General features: G+C 53.4%; 1 long non-coding RNA gene across 2 annotated transcripts; it reads left to right on the top strand.

The window, feature by feature from the left end:
* Positions 1-2,211: 2,211 nt before the first annotated feature.
* Positions 2,212-13,716, top strand: LOC116879263. 2 transcript variants are annotated; one of them, XR_004384989.1, is made up of 4 exons: positions 2,212-2,371; positions 2,456-2,557; positions 3,141-3,224; positions 13,690-13,716. It is a non-coding gene; the product is annotated as an uncharacterized LOC116879263 (long non-coding RNA). The 2 variants fall into 2 exon arrangements; XR_004384987.1 differs by lacking the exon at positions 13,690-13,716 and adding an exon at positions 7,594-7,678.
* Positions 13,717-13,997: the final 281 nt, after the last annotated feature.

Here is a 13,997-nt window from a genome sequence, read left to right on the forward strand (position 1 = left end):
GTAGGGACCGCTTTCAGCACCCGAGTGGAGGGACCAGAACTTCCCCGGAGCTGCTGTGAGCCATGGGTCAGGCACCCAGGCCTGGGGCCAGAAGCAGAGACTCATAATGCCAGGGGACACGTCCAAGGTGCCAGGCACCGTGCTGCCTATCACCTACCCTGTGGGAATGTCTTGTTTCTCACAATTGCATGAAGAGGCTTAGCCCCATTTTACAGATGAGGAAACTGAGGCAGAGAGGGTTTACACCCCCCAAGTCCTGCAGCAGTGCCAGCAGTCCAACCGCAAGCCGGAATGGGGCCCAGGGACCTGCCTCTGCCTGGTAATTCAGGTGACCCACAAGGAAATCCTTCACTGCTTTGGACAGGGTTCCAGGTACTGGGATACCAGGCTGAGGCACGAATACTTCTGACCAGCCGTGGCCCTCTCATAAGCGTTTCCTTTCTGCTGGCTTTTCATGCACGGGGTGGCTGTGGTTGAACGATGTTGGAGAGGGTCTCTGACCCCTGGCACAGGCAACGCAGGGTAGCACCCGCTCCTTCCTTTCCTTCCCTCCCCCCACCAGTAAAGGGGGGCGGGCTGGACTTGACAATGTCTGGGTGCCCTTCCTGTTCTGACGTCCTGTGACCGATTGCCAGCCTGGGTGACGTGGGAGAGGTAAGGGGTTGGAGTGGGTCCGCCCGCTAGGGAGGCGGGGCTGGCTTCATGGGTCTGCTGGTATCCAGATCCCAGTCTTAGCTTCTAAGCAGTGGCATCTCTGACGGCGAGGGCACAAGACGGGGTGTATGGTGCACAGAAATGTTAAAAACAGCAATGAAACCCACCGAAAGCGACACACAGGAATTCTTCACAATGCCAGAGATCGAACGCTGCCCTCGGAGGAGGGGGCTGCTCTTGCCCGAGCACTGCCCCTCGGCCACACTCGGTTACCTGAGTGACTGCCGGGCCGTGCAGAGGAAACAGAGGAAGAAGATGTGGGTACCCTGCTGGGGGCGGCCCCCTGGGATGAGGTCCCCATCCAGTCGCACCAGCTGTGACAAAGAGCCACAAGGGAACGTGGTCTGGGTGACTGCGGAGCTCATTTACCTCGGGCTAAATATAGGTGCCTTTTCTGCAGCCGGTGGGTGACTCAGCGAGCCCCGGGAAAGCTCCCGGGTAGAGAAGACACGAGGCCCGGAGGCCTCGCTTTCCCCCGAGTGCCGGAACTACAGGAAGGCTGATGCACGGGGGCAGAAACTGAGGATATGTTTTGCAACTCCTCCTGGGCGAGCTGAGTTCCTCCCGCTCCCCTCTCCAGACTCTCTGTTCAAAAGCCATGAGACTGCTGTTCCAGGCCCAGTCTTGTGCTCGCTTTCTCCCAAGGGCTTAAAGGGTGAGGAGAGCGAGAGGGGTGTGTGTCTGTGGGTGGGTGTTCATCCCCACCTGGCTGGGGCAGGGGGAGAGAAACAGGCTAGGTAGTGTCTATACAGTGGTCTGCCTTGGCTTTGGACTCCCACCCTTGCCCCCACCCACCTGCCATGAAGCGCAGGGGGGCTGCTGATGCCCTGACCATTGTCTACGATGCTCTGTGCCCAGGGAAACGGTGAGTGCTCCCTTCTTCCCGTCCCAGGCTCTTCAGGACGCAAGCACAGTCCTGGCCTTCTAGATTCATCTCTAGAGGCTCTGCGGAAGCTGAGGAGTGAGGCAGTCCTTTGGAGACTGACGGGCAGCTGTCTGAGCAGACTGGTGGAATGGGAAGAGGCGGGACCAGGCACCAGGAAAGGTTTCTGCCAGTCGCTTGCTGTGCGACCTTGAGCAAGTCCGTTTTCCTCTCTGGTCTCCAGTTTCTCCTCTGTTTATCCACCTATCTAATCTCTTCAACAAATAGGTAGTAAATGCATACGGGATCTGTGCTTTCCATGCTAGACGTGGGAAAATAACCACCATGAAGGATTTCAAAAGTCCAGGGAGTCTCCACAGCTCTCCCTATCGAACACTGGCACTGTTTCTCCATCCCCTGACTCTGCAATGACCTTGTAACTTGCTTTGACTAACAGGATGCTACAAAAGGGACCAGTGACTTTCGATCTCGCCCTCTCGGAGCCCAGCTGCCACTTTGGGGAGGCCTAAGCTAGCTCGCTGGAGTGGTCACATGGGAAGGAAATGGGGTGCCCACACCAAAAGCTTCAGGCAGCTGCCAGTCACGTGCGTGAGGCAGGTGGAACCCCCAGCCTCCAGCCCCCAGCAGACTGACTGCAAACCACGGGCAGCAGAGACAAGCCATCCCAGCCCGGCCTTGCCCAACTCGTCAACCCAGAGAACTGCGAGGCACTGAAGCATTCTAGTTTGAAGCCACTGTTCCAGAGTGTGTGTTATGGAGCAAAAGATAATCAAGGTAATTAACATTCTGACATATGGACCACTGTCTACCTGCCAGGAGCTGCATTAAATGTTTACGTTTGTAATCTTTATTTCTCAGGTCAGCCAGGTGAGGCAGACATTGTTACCTTCATTTACCCTTGACAGAGGAAAGCACTGAGGCACGAGAAAGAGAAGGAACTTGACCAAGATGGCAGAACAAGTGAGCGGTGGAGATGGGGTTGGAGCCCAGGCAGGTCAGGCTTCAGATCCTGCGCTATTAGCCCCAACACTACGCAGAACTGAACAGCTGTGGTTCTTGCCCTCATGGAGTTGACTGTCTACGGGGAGATGGGCAGGAAACACACGGGAAGGAATAAACAAGCACAAAGAGTGGGAAGGAGTGTGAAGAAAGTGGGTGCTATGTTTAGTCCCAGGGAAGCCCTCTCTGGAGCACTTAGGATGGAAGGGGGAGACTCTGCAAGAAATGCAAGTTCCTGGGCCTCATGGACCCGTTGGGGGCCCGGCCACCATCTTTCCTTTTTTTACTTTTTTAAAAATATGCCCCCTGAGTGATTTTTCTCATCAGAGAAATTTGAGAAACATAGCTCAGCGGAATCACCTGAGAAGATTAAAAAATATAGCTGCCCAGCCCCCATCCTGACATTGTGACTCAGCTGGTCTAGAGTGAGCCCAGAAATCAGTAGCTTTAAAAGCTCCTGAGGTGATTCTAATGTGTCGCACGGGATTAGAACTGATTCTAGAAGATTCTGCAAGGTCCCACACTGTTTTTGTATCTCTCTTAGGAGCCACCAGGATTACCTGCTGTGTATTAAACTGTTCTTTTGGTGATTTAATACTGTGGAGGGATGGCCTGAACTGAGCTTGAGGTAAACCTTTGTTCTGAGACTCACCCTCTTGAATGGACCACTCCTCACGGAGCCGCCTGACAGAAAACTTTCCCAGGGCCTCTGTAGGGACTGTCCATAGCTTCCAAGTTCCCTTTAACTTCGATTTGTTTTAAAGTAGTGCATTCCTTTGACTGCTGGGAGAAGTTGTTTACTTCCCACAAACAAATGCCCTTCTTGGAGGCTGGCAAGACAGACCCTTGGTTTTTTGATTGTTTGTTTTTTTTAACGATGTATTTATTTATTTGAGAGAGAGAGAAAGAGAGGGAGCGGGAGGGGCAGAGGAAGAGAGAACCCTCAAGCAGACTCCTGGCCGAGCGTGGAGCCCTGTGTGGGGTCCCATCCCAGGACCCTGAGATCATGACCTGAGCTGACATCAAGAGTTTGACACTTAACCAACTGAGCCACCCAGGTGCCCCAGCAGCCCCTTGGTTTTCTCTCTTTTTCTGAAATCCCAGCTCAGGGACTTCTGGGGCATAGATTCCCCACTGTGAGGAGAATGATGGCATCCACGGTGTGGCAAAGAGAGGAGATGTGTTGGTACACAGACAGTTTCTTGTCTGGTTTCTTACTCTTCTTCCAAATGAGGCAGGAAGACCACTGGGGGTTGCTCCTGCTTGGTTCAGACAGAAGAGTATGAAAGAATCCACCCTTGGCTTGGGGCCTGCCAGGCTCAGGCCTGGAGAAAGTCTGCTGGAGGCTGGAGGGCAGAGAGGGACCGGCAGAGGCCCGGCCCGGTGCAGCCCCTGGGGAGCATGCCGCATGGCTGGGACGAGCGGAGGTGGTGTGCTGACAGCACAGGTGTGAGCTGTGCCACCCAGGAGCCTCGTTTCCTCATTCTGCAGTGTGGGTAGTGCTCGAGGCTGTGGGGGTGGAATGAGAACTCAGAGTTCACAGCAAGGCCTGGGCCCAGGAGATACTCTCCAAAGGGGTTTTCGTTCCTCTTCCTTGGGACAGACCCAGAAATGAACTTGACACTCTTGAGGAAGACAGAGCTTGTTGGGGGAGACCCCAGGAGAGGTACTTTAGGGGCTGGGACAGACCCTGGTGACTGTAGCCCATCCCGGAGGCCACAAATCTCCCAGGAGACTCCAGGAGCTGGGAGGTCCACGCTGCCCGCCTGGCCTCACATTCAGAGGGCTCTCTGGGCAGCTCTGTGGGGCACGGCCTGCACTTATATGGGGCAGTTGGTGGCCCAGAGGAGGGGCTGGCAGAGAGAAGGGGTGAGGCCTGACCTGTGAGGAAAGAATGATGAGAACGAGGCTGTGACTCATTCCCAGGCTCCTGCTCTCAGAAAGAAAGGATCTGCTTGGGGGCGTGCCTGGGAGGGAGCCAGGCCAGAGGGCGCAGTGAACAGGGCACTCCAAGGCCTCGTCACTCAGGGAGAAAGCGTCCTGGGAAGGGGCCAGTTTAAAAACACAACTGCACTGGTGGTCTCTGCCCTCTTCTAACGCATCCTTCCAGCTGGAGGCAGTGGTGGGAGGCCCCACCAGCCAGGTCAGGCAGGATGCATTCCCTGAGCCCTGGGCGGGGGGTGGGGGATGGGGGGTGGGGGTCCTGCTTGGGCCCCAGCCCCCAGGAGGCAGGCAGAGCCAGCGTTTGCCATCATGTTTGGTTCTCTTGACCCAGTACTGTCTTCCCCACCCACCCCCTCCTCACTGAGCCGGCCAGCGGCTGCTACCAGGACAACTTCTTCTATATGGCGCAGATAGTTTTAAGTAGTGTGGAGGTAGGGGTGCCTGGGTTGAGTGACCGACTCTTGGTGTCAGCTCAGGTCGTGATCTCGGGGTCCTGGGGTCAGGCTCCACATCAGCCTCCACGCTCAGCAGGGAGTCCACTTGAGGATTCTCTCTCCCTCTCCCTCTGCTCCTCCCCCCTCTTGTGCACTTGTGCGTGCGCATTGCTGTCTAAAGTCCATCCACCCATCCATCCATCAGTCAATCATTCAGCGGTACTTACGGGCCAGGAGGAGTGGCTCTGGGTGTCAATTTGTATGTGTTAATTTGCATGGAGGTAGGTAGGGCTCTGAGGAGGAAGTGTGGTGAGTAGTAAGGGTGGGGCAGGGAGAGAAGCAAGGGGCCCAAGTCTGACCTTCTGTATCATTAAAATTTTGATTGGAAGTAATACAAAACCCAATGTTTTGCTTAATGCAAACCCAGAACGTATTGGCCTTGGAAAGGAAGTGCAAGGGAGTGGGCTTGGCTTCTGACAAGGCTTTATCGGGAGCTCGAAACAGTTCATCAAGACCTGGTGCTCCCTGTCATCTCTGGGCTCAGCTCTTCTCCAGGTAACAGCCCCAGCAGGGGCAGGTTCCACACCTTGGGGGCAAGACGGCTGCAGAAGCTCCAAGCCTCACACCCTCTCCCCGGGGCAAAGAACCAGTCTGCTTCTCTGAGAGCCTGAAATTCTGGAACTAAGTTTCATTGGCTTTGATAGGCCTGACTTTGGTCATGTGCCCATCCCTTAACCAGTGACAGCCAGGGGGATGGTGTCTACTAAGGGGGCGGGGGCGTGGATCTGTGTGGGACAGGGAGCATAGGGAGCTTGGTTGTGGTGGGGTGGATACAGGTTTTCGCTGGAATCATGCATGACCTGAGTAGAGCCCGTTACTGTAAGTGAGTGAATGGGGTCAGGCTGACAAGGAATGCTGACCCTTTACTCTCTGCAGAGAGAGGGCTTCAGGGAACAGCTGAGAGGTTTCTCTGGAGTCTGGGCTGCAAACTGAAAGAGGGGCCTTCTGCCCATTTTGGCTCAGAGCGCAGAACCACATTGTGCTGGGGAGAACTGAGGGCCTGCCACCTGGGCCAGCTACAGGGGTCATAGCCTTCCAGAGAAGCAGGGACCTCATGGAGTACCCCAGGCTGTGAGAGAGATGAGGTCCCTGCCCCTGCTGCCCAGTACCTAGCAGACAACAAGGAGGTCAGCAGAAGAGATATCCAAGGGACTTGCAGAGATGATGGGGGGTGGGGTGGTAAGGTCCACTGAGGTCCTCAGTGGGAGAAAAGGGCAGCATCCCTGACCCTTCAGTCTGGGGGTGAGAAGATTTGGATGCTGGTCATTGCCAGGCTGTTTGTTAGCTATATGGCCTTGGGCAAGTCCGTCTCTCTTTCTTGGCCTCAGTTTACTCCTCCGTAAAATGGGGAGTTGACGTGGGAATCAGGTGAGCCAGAGCAGATGAAATGGGGAAAGGCTGAAGTGTGCCTATTAACCCTCTTTATCCTGATTCCTGGAGGCCTGGGGGGGGGGCCCGAACATTTGTGCCTGGAGGCGTTCGCATCAGGAGGAAAAGCCGGGAAGAACAAGCCCCACGTGTGCCCAGTGGAAGCTGGTGGCCGCAGAGACCTGGGGGCCAGGCTGCCAGCCAGGGATGTGGGCGGCTCTATGGGCCGCTCCCCTTCTCTGCCACTGAGTCAGAGGAAGGGACTCAGCCTGGGCGTCAGCCCTGCAGGTTCTACCAGTTGCTGGCCAGAGAGGGGAGGGCTGGAGAGAGAAGAAAACACAAACAACCTCCTCCCGTGGGCCTCCCCACAGATGCCAGTCCTCCTCTTCAGCTCTAGAGGAGTGTTCGTGGGCCCCAGCCCACACTTCCTCCTGGCCTCTCCCCAGAGCCCAACAGCAGGGCCCTCTGGGTGGGGAATCGCATGTTTCCCAGAATGCAGCTGGTCACGGGGACCCGGGCCTCTTCCCACCTCTGTGGGTAGCTCCCACCATCCGCTCTCCAAGGCCTGGATTCCCCCCCGTACTCTTCCCAAGCTGCTGTCCATACCAATCACTCCCACTGCCACAGGCTGGCCTGCCAGATTCAGCCCCTTGGAGAAGCGATGGGTGGAAAGATCTCTCTGCCTTGGTTGGCCTTTCAGGCCACCTATGAATCAGCTGGTATTGGAGAGAAACACTTCTTTTCCATATTTGCCCCAGGCTGGGCAGCTTTGCTGTTCTTTACTGAAGAAAGACCATCTGTTTGGCCAGTACTGGAGGCCCCCAGGTGTCTCAGACTCTGTCCATAGGGAATAGTCATTTTGGTGGGAAAGGCATGGGGGGTGGAGTCAGTTAGACTGGATTGTAGCACCTGTGCTGGTCAGTTATGTGATTTGGGACAAGCTAATTTACTTCTCTGAGCCTCAATTTTCTTATCTGAAAACAGTATGGCAATGCCCTGTGGGTTGCTGTGAGGACTAGAGATAAGAAGTGCAAAGCTCCTAGAAGGGGTCAACTGATCAACCTTCCTGTCCTTGCACACCTTATCACATGTTACTTTCCATTCTCGAGCCAGAACGGTCAGCTTGTTTGTTCTGCAATCATGTGTCGAGAGTCTACTTTGCACCGGGAGCAATTACCTGTATCTCCACAGCCCTGAGAAGTTGGTGCCAGGAGCTCATTTGATACAAGAGGCCACTGTGGCTTGGAGAGAGTAGGAGTTGGAAGGCTACCAGGTGATAGAGCCAGGAGTGGATGCTGGGTCTCCAAGAACTTATGGGAACCCCATTCCATGGACTTCCATGGACCGTTGCTCTGCCTGGAATGTACTTCTACCTCGGTCTTGTTCTTTCCATCGCCTCCACGACGCCTTCTGATCAGTGAGGACACTTGTAGTTGCAAGTGATAAGAATTCCATCCCCAACAGGCTTAATTAAAAAAAAAAGGGGAAGGGAAAAAGGAGGGGGAAGGGCAAAGGGGGAGAGAGACAGGCAGAGAAGCAGACTCCTGCTGAGCCTGGAGCCTGACACAGGGCTCGAATCCGGGCTCAATCTCATGACCCTGAGATCATGACCTGAACTGAAATCAAGAGTTGGACACTTAACCCACTGAGCCAACCAGTCACCCCCCAATAATATTCTTTTTAGTCTAGAATCTTAACATGAGACTCACATCAGGTGATTAGTTATCCTCTGTCTTGTCTTTCTCTCATGACAGTGACTTTTTAAAAAAAAATTAATTTTTATTTTTCTTAGAGAGGGAGAGAGTATGAGCAGGGGGAAAGGCAAAGGGAGAGGGAGAGAGAGAATCTTAAGCAGGCTCCACATTCAGTGCAGAGCTCAGCGCCACGCTTGATCTCACAACCTCAAGATCATGACTGAGCCAAAATCAAGAGGTGGATGCTTAATGACTGAACCCCCCAGGTGCCCAATAGTGACATTTTATTAATTTTTTATTTTTTAAAAGATCTTATTGATTTATTTGAGAGAGAGAGAGAGAACTAGCAAGCAGAGCTAGGATTGGGGAGAAGTAGGGATGGGGGCAGAGGGAGAGGGAGAAGCAGGCTTCCTTCTGAGCAGGGAGCCCGATGGGGGGGCTCCATTCCAGGACCCTGGGATCATGACCTGAGCCAAAGGCAGATGCTTAACTGACTGAGCCACCCAGGTGCCCCTCAACAGTGACATTTTAAGGCATCACTGCCAATTGTTTCAGAGACTGTTCTTTACTTTGGATCTGACTGTCTCAGAGTTAGAATCGGATCGAGCATTTCTGGAGGCGAGAATAGTGCATGGGTGATGTTCTCACTGCATCATACCAGGAGGCTTACAATGCCCGTGGGGTCCATTACTGGCAATGCTAAGTTTGCATGGTTGGTGGGATCCACCAGATTTCTCCATTTTAAGTATCTTTTCCTTGGAATTCTCCGGGAACTCTAGGTTGGGAAGTAGCAAACTAGGACCCAGGTGTCTAATGTCCATTTTATGGATGAAGAAATGAAACGTAAATACCTGAAGTAGCCAGATACTCAATGGCAGGACTGAGGCTGGCCAGAACCCAGGTCCTCCTGAGCACCGCCCCCCCCAGCTCAGTGCCCACCCCAGGCCCTGCCTCTGACCCTATCTGCACAGATGCTAAGAAGGGTTCATCCTTGAGCCTTCCTTGGGTGAGGGTCTGTGTGTGGCGTGTTCTCAGCCCAAGAGTCAGTTTCTGACTGGGGGTAGGACTAACACCAAAGTTAGGCTGTGTGAGGAGCCACAGCCATGCTCCACAGACACCAGGCCCCAAACACTGACATGAAGCAACCTCTAGAAGCCATGTAGTTCAACCCCAATCTCCCGAAGAGGAGGCGGGAGCCCCAGAGTCATGAAATGACCTGTCCAAGGGCTCATGAACTCAAAATGCCTTGCTGTGGGTGGGGGTGGTTAGACCCTCTGCCTAGGAAGGTCTCGTGGAAGGGCCGTAGGTGGGGAATGGTCACAGCCCGGTTCCCAGAACCCGAAACGAGGTTTGTTGAGGACACCCGGAGGTGACTGTCACCTGGCCCTGGCTGATATTTGCCAAATTCTGGAGACCAGAGCCCAAACCAGAGTCCCTGGTACTGATGGCACTAACAGGGGAAGAGTCCGGTGAGTCCGGCTTGTCGTTCCCCAGAGGCTGCTCAGCATACTTCCTTCCGGGAGGCCTGGGGCCACATTTTTGTTCTTTGAATTTATTTCCTGTCCCCCCTGCAGACGAGTCCCTCTCCCTTATCCCCTTGGTCCATTCTTTCTCTGAAGGGACACTGCATCATTTGTTGGCCTGTGTCCTCATAGTTGTAAGAACTTATCTGTCAGGTCGTTTCTGACATCTCACAAAGATGGCCTTGTTTCGAGTCTGTTCCCAAATCATTTCGAACCTATAATCCCAATAGCCTCTGGGATTGGACTGTTGCAAAAGATTCATACGATCATTCCACCAAGTATTTGGGGACCACCCGTTAAGTGCCAGGCTCCAGGGACACAATGGTGAGCAAGATGATGAAGGACTCTCATTGGGAAAACCACGTTACCCAATACAGCTTATATACGGGACTGTAGCCAGGGGGTGAGGAGTGGGTGGGGCCTGGGGACCAGTGAGGCCACAGTTGCTCCAAGCCCCTCGGAGGCCTTGGTGGCCAGATTAGGGTGCTGGCACAGGGTTAAAGAGAAGTGAACAGATCTAGGTAGACAATGTCAAGGGGCTTATTGGCAGACTGAGGCAGACACCACATACTACTTAAGGGCACCAGGTCTGGGACTGGACTCACCCACTGTCTAGCAAGGTACGTAGTCTGTCCAGGCCTCAGTTTCCTTGTCTGTAAAATGGTGATGATAACTTTACATCACAGGATAATAGGTTGAGGAGACTGAGCAGATAAAGCCTAGCTTCATGGAAACCAGGTGCTGCTCCTGAGTAGGAATTAGAGGAGGGACGGGGGACTGGGGGTGGGGGGTGTTCTATCCCATTGGGGATTCTGGGTTCTAAGGACCCTGTGTGATGCATCTAACTGGAGATGCTCAGCAGGAGATTGGATGTTGGGTCCCAGGCTCCAGAGGAAAATCTGTGCTGGATTTACCATTTCGTTTAGACTTTTTCTGATTCCTTCTTTTAAATGCAGGCTGTATGGGTCCCAGCCTCCCTGCATGGCTTACAGGCAGTGATGGAGCTGGGGCTAGAACTCAGTCTCCTTTATCAGAAAACCTTCTGCTTCATCAGGCTGTGCCCTCTACTCCAAGAGTCAACAGCTTCTATATATCTTCTGTATATCAACTCTTCCTACTATTGCTACGCTGAGCGTGTACCTGGATTCTCTCCTTTGGACTTTGTGACTCCCTGAGATAGCTATTATTATGGAGGAAAAAGCAGATGGGGGCTTTAGGAAGTTAAGCGTGTTGCCCAGGATCCCGGTGTAAATGGCCAAGGGTCTGCCCAGCTTCCATGCCCACACTTGGAAGCTTATATTCTAGGGCAGCACTGTCCAGTAGAACTTTCCGTGACGACGGAATGTGGAATTTGCACTGTTCAATAGGGAGCCGCAAACGACGTGTGAGATAAGGAACCGAATTTTTTTTTTTAAGATTTTATTTAGTTACTTATTTGACAGACAGAGATCACAAGTAGGCAGAGAGGCAGGCAGAGAGAGAGAGAGGAGGATGCAGGCTCCCTGCTGAGCAGAGAGCCCGATGCGGGGCTCGATCCCAGGATCCTGGGATCATGACCTGAGCTGAAGGCAGAGGCTTTAACCCACTGAGCCACCCAGGCGCCCCAAGGAACTGAATTTTTAATTTTATGCTATTTAAAATAATTTAATAGTCACCTGTGGGTAGTGGCGGCTGCGTTGTACAGCACTATCCTAGTCCTTCCTGAAGGTCAAGAAAGACTTAGAACTTCTCCTCCTGCCTTGTTGCCGTTGAATGGTTCATAGTTAGGGACAGGATCCATCTTGTGCAAAGGGTGGTTTCTGCCTCAGGCTACTGAGCTCCTCAAAATAGTAAGGCATTCTAGCCCTCGAGGGTTAAAGAGATATTTCCTGCTGCCCAGAGGCACCAGATGGGAAAGTTGGATGGTGTGGGAGGTGCGAAGGCCCCTGGTGGCTTCTGCGATGGGGAAGGGAAATGCCCTTTTGTGGCATCCTGGAATGCCAGCCTCTGGGCTGGCATCCCAAGCAACAGGCTGTTGCCTGGGAGACAAGGAGCCCTGAAGACATCCCCTGGGGTGGCCAGTCTGCAGCAGGGACCACCCCTGGGAGATAGTCACTGGAAGCAAAGGGATGGCTGAGGAGAGGACCAAAGCGGGCTGGATGGGGCAGCAGGGGCAGCAGGTGGGGGGCGCTGGGATGGTGCCAGGCTCGGTGCAGATGGCATGACTGAGGGGGAGGGGAGGGATGGCAGTGGCGGATGGCAGGGTGTTGGGGGGGCGCTGCACAGAGAGTGGGGACCCAACAGGCTTGCTCAGAAGCGGTGCCCGTGATCCCTTGTCTATTTAGAAGTAAAGACCCTTCGTGTAAACTAATTGCCTGTGCCCTGCCACCGTCAGCAACAGCCTCATAAACCCGAGGGATTAGAGACCAAGAAGAGGCTTGTTACCGTGGGAGCAGCACCTTCTGTGGCTGCAACAGTGCCACAGTTCCCCTCCTTCCTCAGGATGGTTTTCTAATTACATCTAGCCAGGAGCACCAAGTGTGTTTCCCACTGCATTTCATTTCCGGGCCTGTTGAATGCAGAATTAATTTTTAATCGCCCTGGAGGTGTTGAGTTTAATTACTTAGACTGAAAATGAGAAGGAGTATAAGATTTGGAGGGTAACCTTTTGGGGGTGCTTGTTGGGAATGGGAAGAACACGTATGTTCAGAAGGCTGTGGGGGAGCATGTCTTGGCTGTCCAACAGGCCCGCAGTACTCCCACCTCCACGATAGACAGGGTCAGCAAATGAGGTTTTTGGGAAGTAGACCACAGAGAGATCAGGGCAACTAGAAAAGTGACCCATACAGCAGGCTGTGGCAGGGGACGTGGGGTGTGGAGGGTAGTGTCCACTAGTGGCTTCACAGGCCTGTGGGGGTGGCCTGGTGTTGAATGACGGCAGCGCAGTGACTCCAGCTCTGGGTCACAGGGAGCTGCGTGGCGGGGAGCCACAAAGACTGGACGGTGCCAAAGAGAGTCTTGAGGGCAGGAACCAGGTCTGCAGTGTTTTCTGGGTTCCCTTCCCAGTGTTTCTGTAGCTTTGAGTACTGTGGTTTCCACTCCTGGTCTTCGATCCCTGCTCCCGATCTAGCCCTCCTGGCACTTACCTACAGACAGTGGGGCAGATAGTCCGCCAGGTGGGAAGCTGCAAGAGGGCAGGTGCTCTAGCTCAGAGCCGTGGTTGCTGAGGCTCACTGTGCCAGGCCTGGGGCCCAGCCTTGTGTATCCATCCATCCCCGCTTTATCCTCCCAACATCCCATGTGGGGGGGTGCTGTATTTGACGTGCTTTAGGTCGGCTGATGACGTTCTGTGTGTCCAACGCTGGAGACACAGCATTGACTTCACAAATACCCTTGCCTTCCTGCAGCTTTCATTCTGCTGCAAATGTCCGAGTAACAGTTCAGACTGGCCGGCACAGCGGGAAACACAGGTAGGCTTATATACCTAAGACAACAAAGGGTCTGTCTTAGGCATAATGCGAGTCAGGAGCTCAGGTGAAGTCACTGAGAATCTTTTTTCTTTATGGTCTCTCACTTCTGCCTTTTTTCCCCCTTCCTTTGCTTTTTTTTTCCTCTCAGGCAGGCTCTTCATGTGTGGTGACAACATGGCCACAAGCAACTCTAGGCTTGCACCCCAACAAGCAAAAAGAGAACCTTTCTTTCTTAACGGGTCCAGCAAAAACCCTCAGCCTAATTCTCATTGGCTGGATTTAGTCACATGTACGTATCCCTGAACTCATCACTGAGGCCTGGAGAACAAGATGCTGTAATTGGCAGGGCCTGGGGCGTGTGCTCACTCCTGCAGCTGGCAAGTGAGATCATTGCCAGGAGAACCAAAGGAATGGGGACTAGTGGTTTCCCCAGAGGAAGTCATGGTGCAGCAGAAAAACAGAATAGCTCTCCTAGCCCCCACAGGAGGGGAAACTGAGGTTATGAGATAGTAAATGACTTGCTCTAGAAAGCAACTGGTATATATGTCATCCAGAATTTGAACTTAAGTCTCTTTGACTCCAACACCTGAGCTCTGAACCCCAATCCTCCATTCTCTTCAGGGCCTCCTGTGGGGTAGAGGCAGTGGGTGACAGCAGAGGGGCTCTGGAGTTGATCAGACCTGGGTTAAATCCTGGCTCTGTCATTACGTAAGTAAACTCTCTGGGTCTCAGTTTCTACCTTTGTGAAATGGGTTTAATGACACTTACCTCACAGGGTTTTGGGGAAGATTACATGAGCCAAAGGACGTAAAATCCCCGGGAAGAGAGCCTTGCTCATGCTCAGCGGGAACTGAATGACTTTTAAAAAGCAAATCATATGGTAGGAGCTAAAGGAAATTTTTAATGACTGAAAGGATGACATCGCTGAG

This window comes from Lontra canadensis, unplaced genomic scaffold, assembly GCF_010015895.1.
Source record: "Lontra canadensis isolate GAN:19392208 unplaced genomic scaffold, GSC_riverotter_1.0 scaffold3, whole genome shotgun sequence".
Lineage (NCBI taxonomy): Eukaryota > Metazoa > Chordata > Mammalia > Carnivora > Mustelidae > Lontra > Lontra canadensis.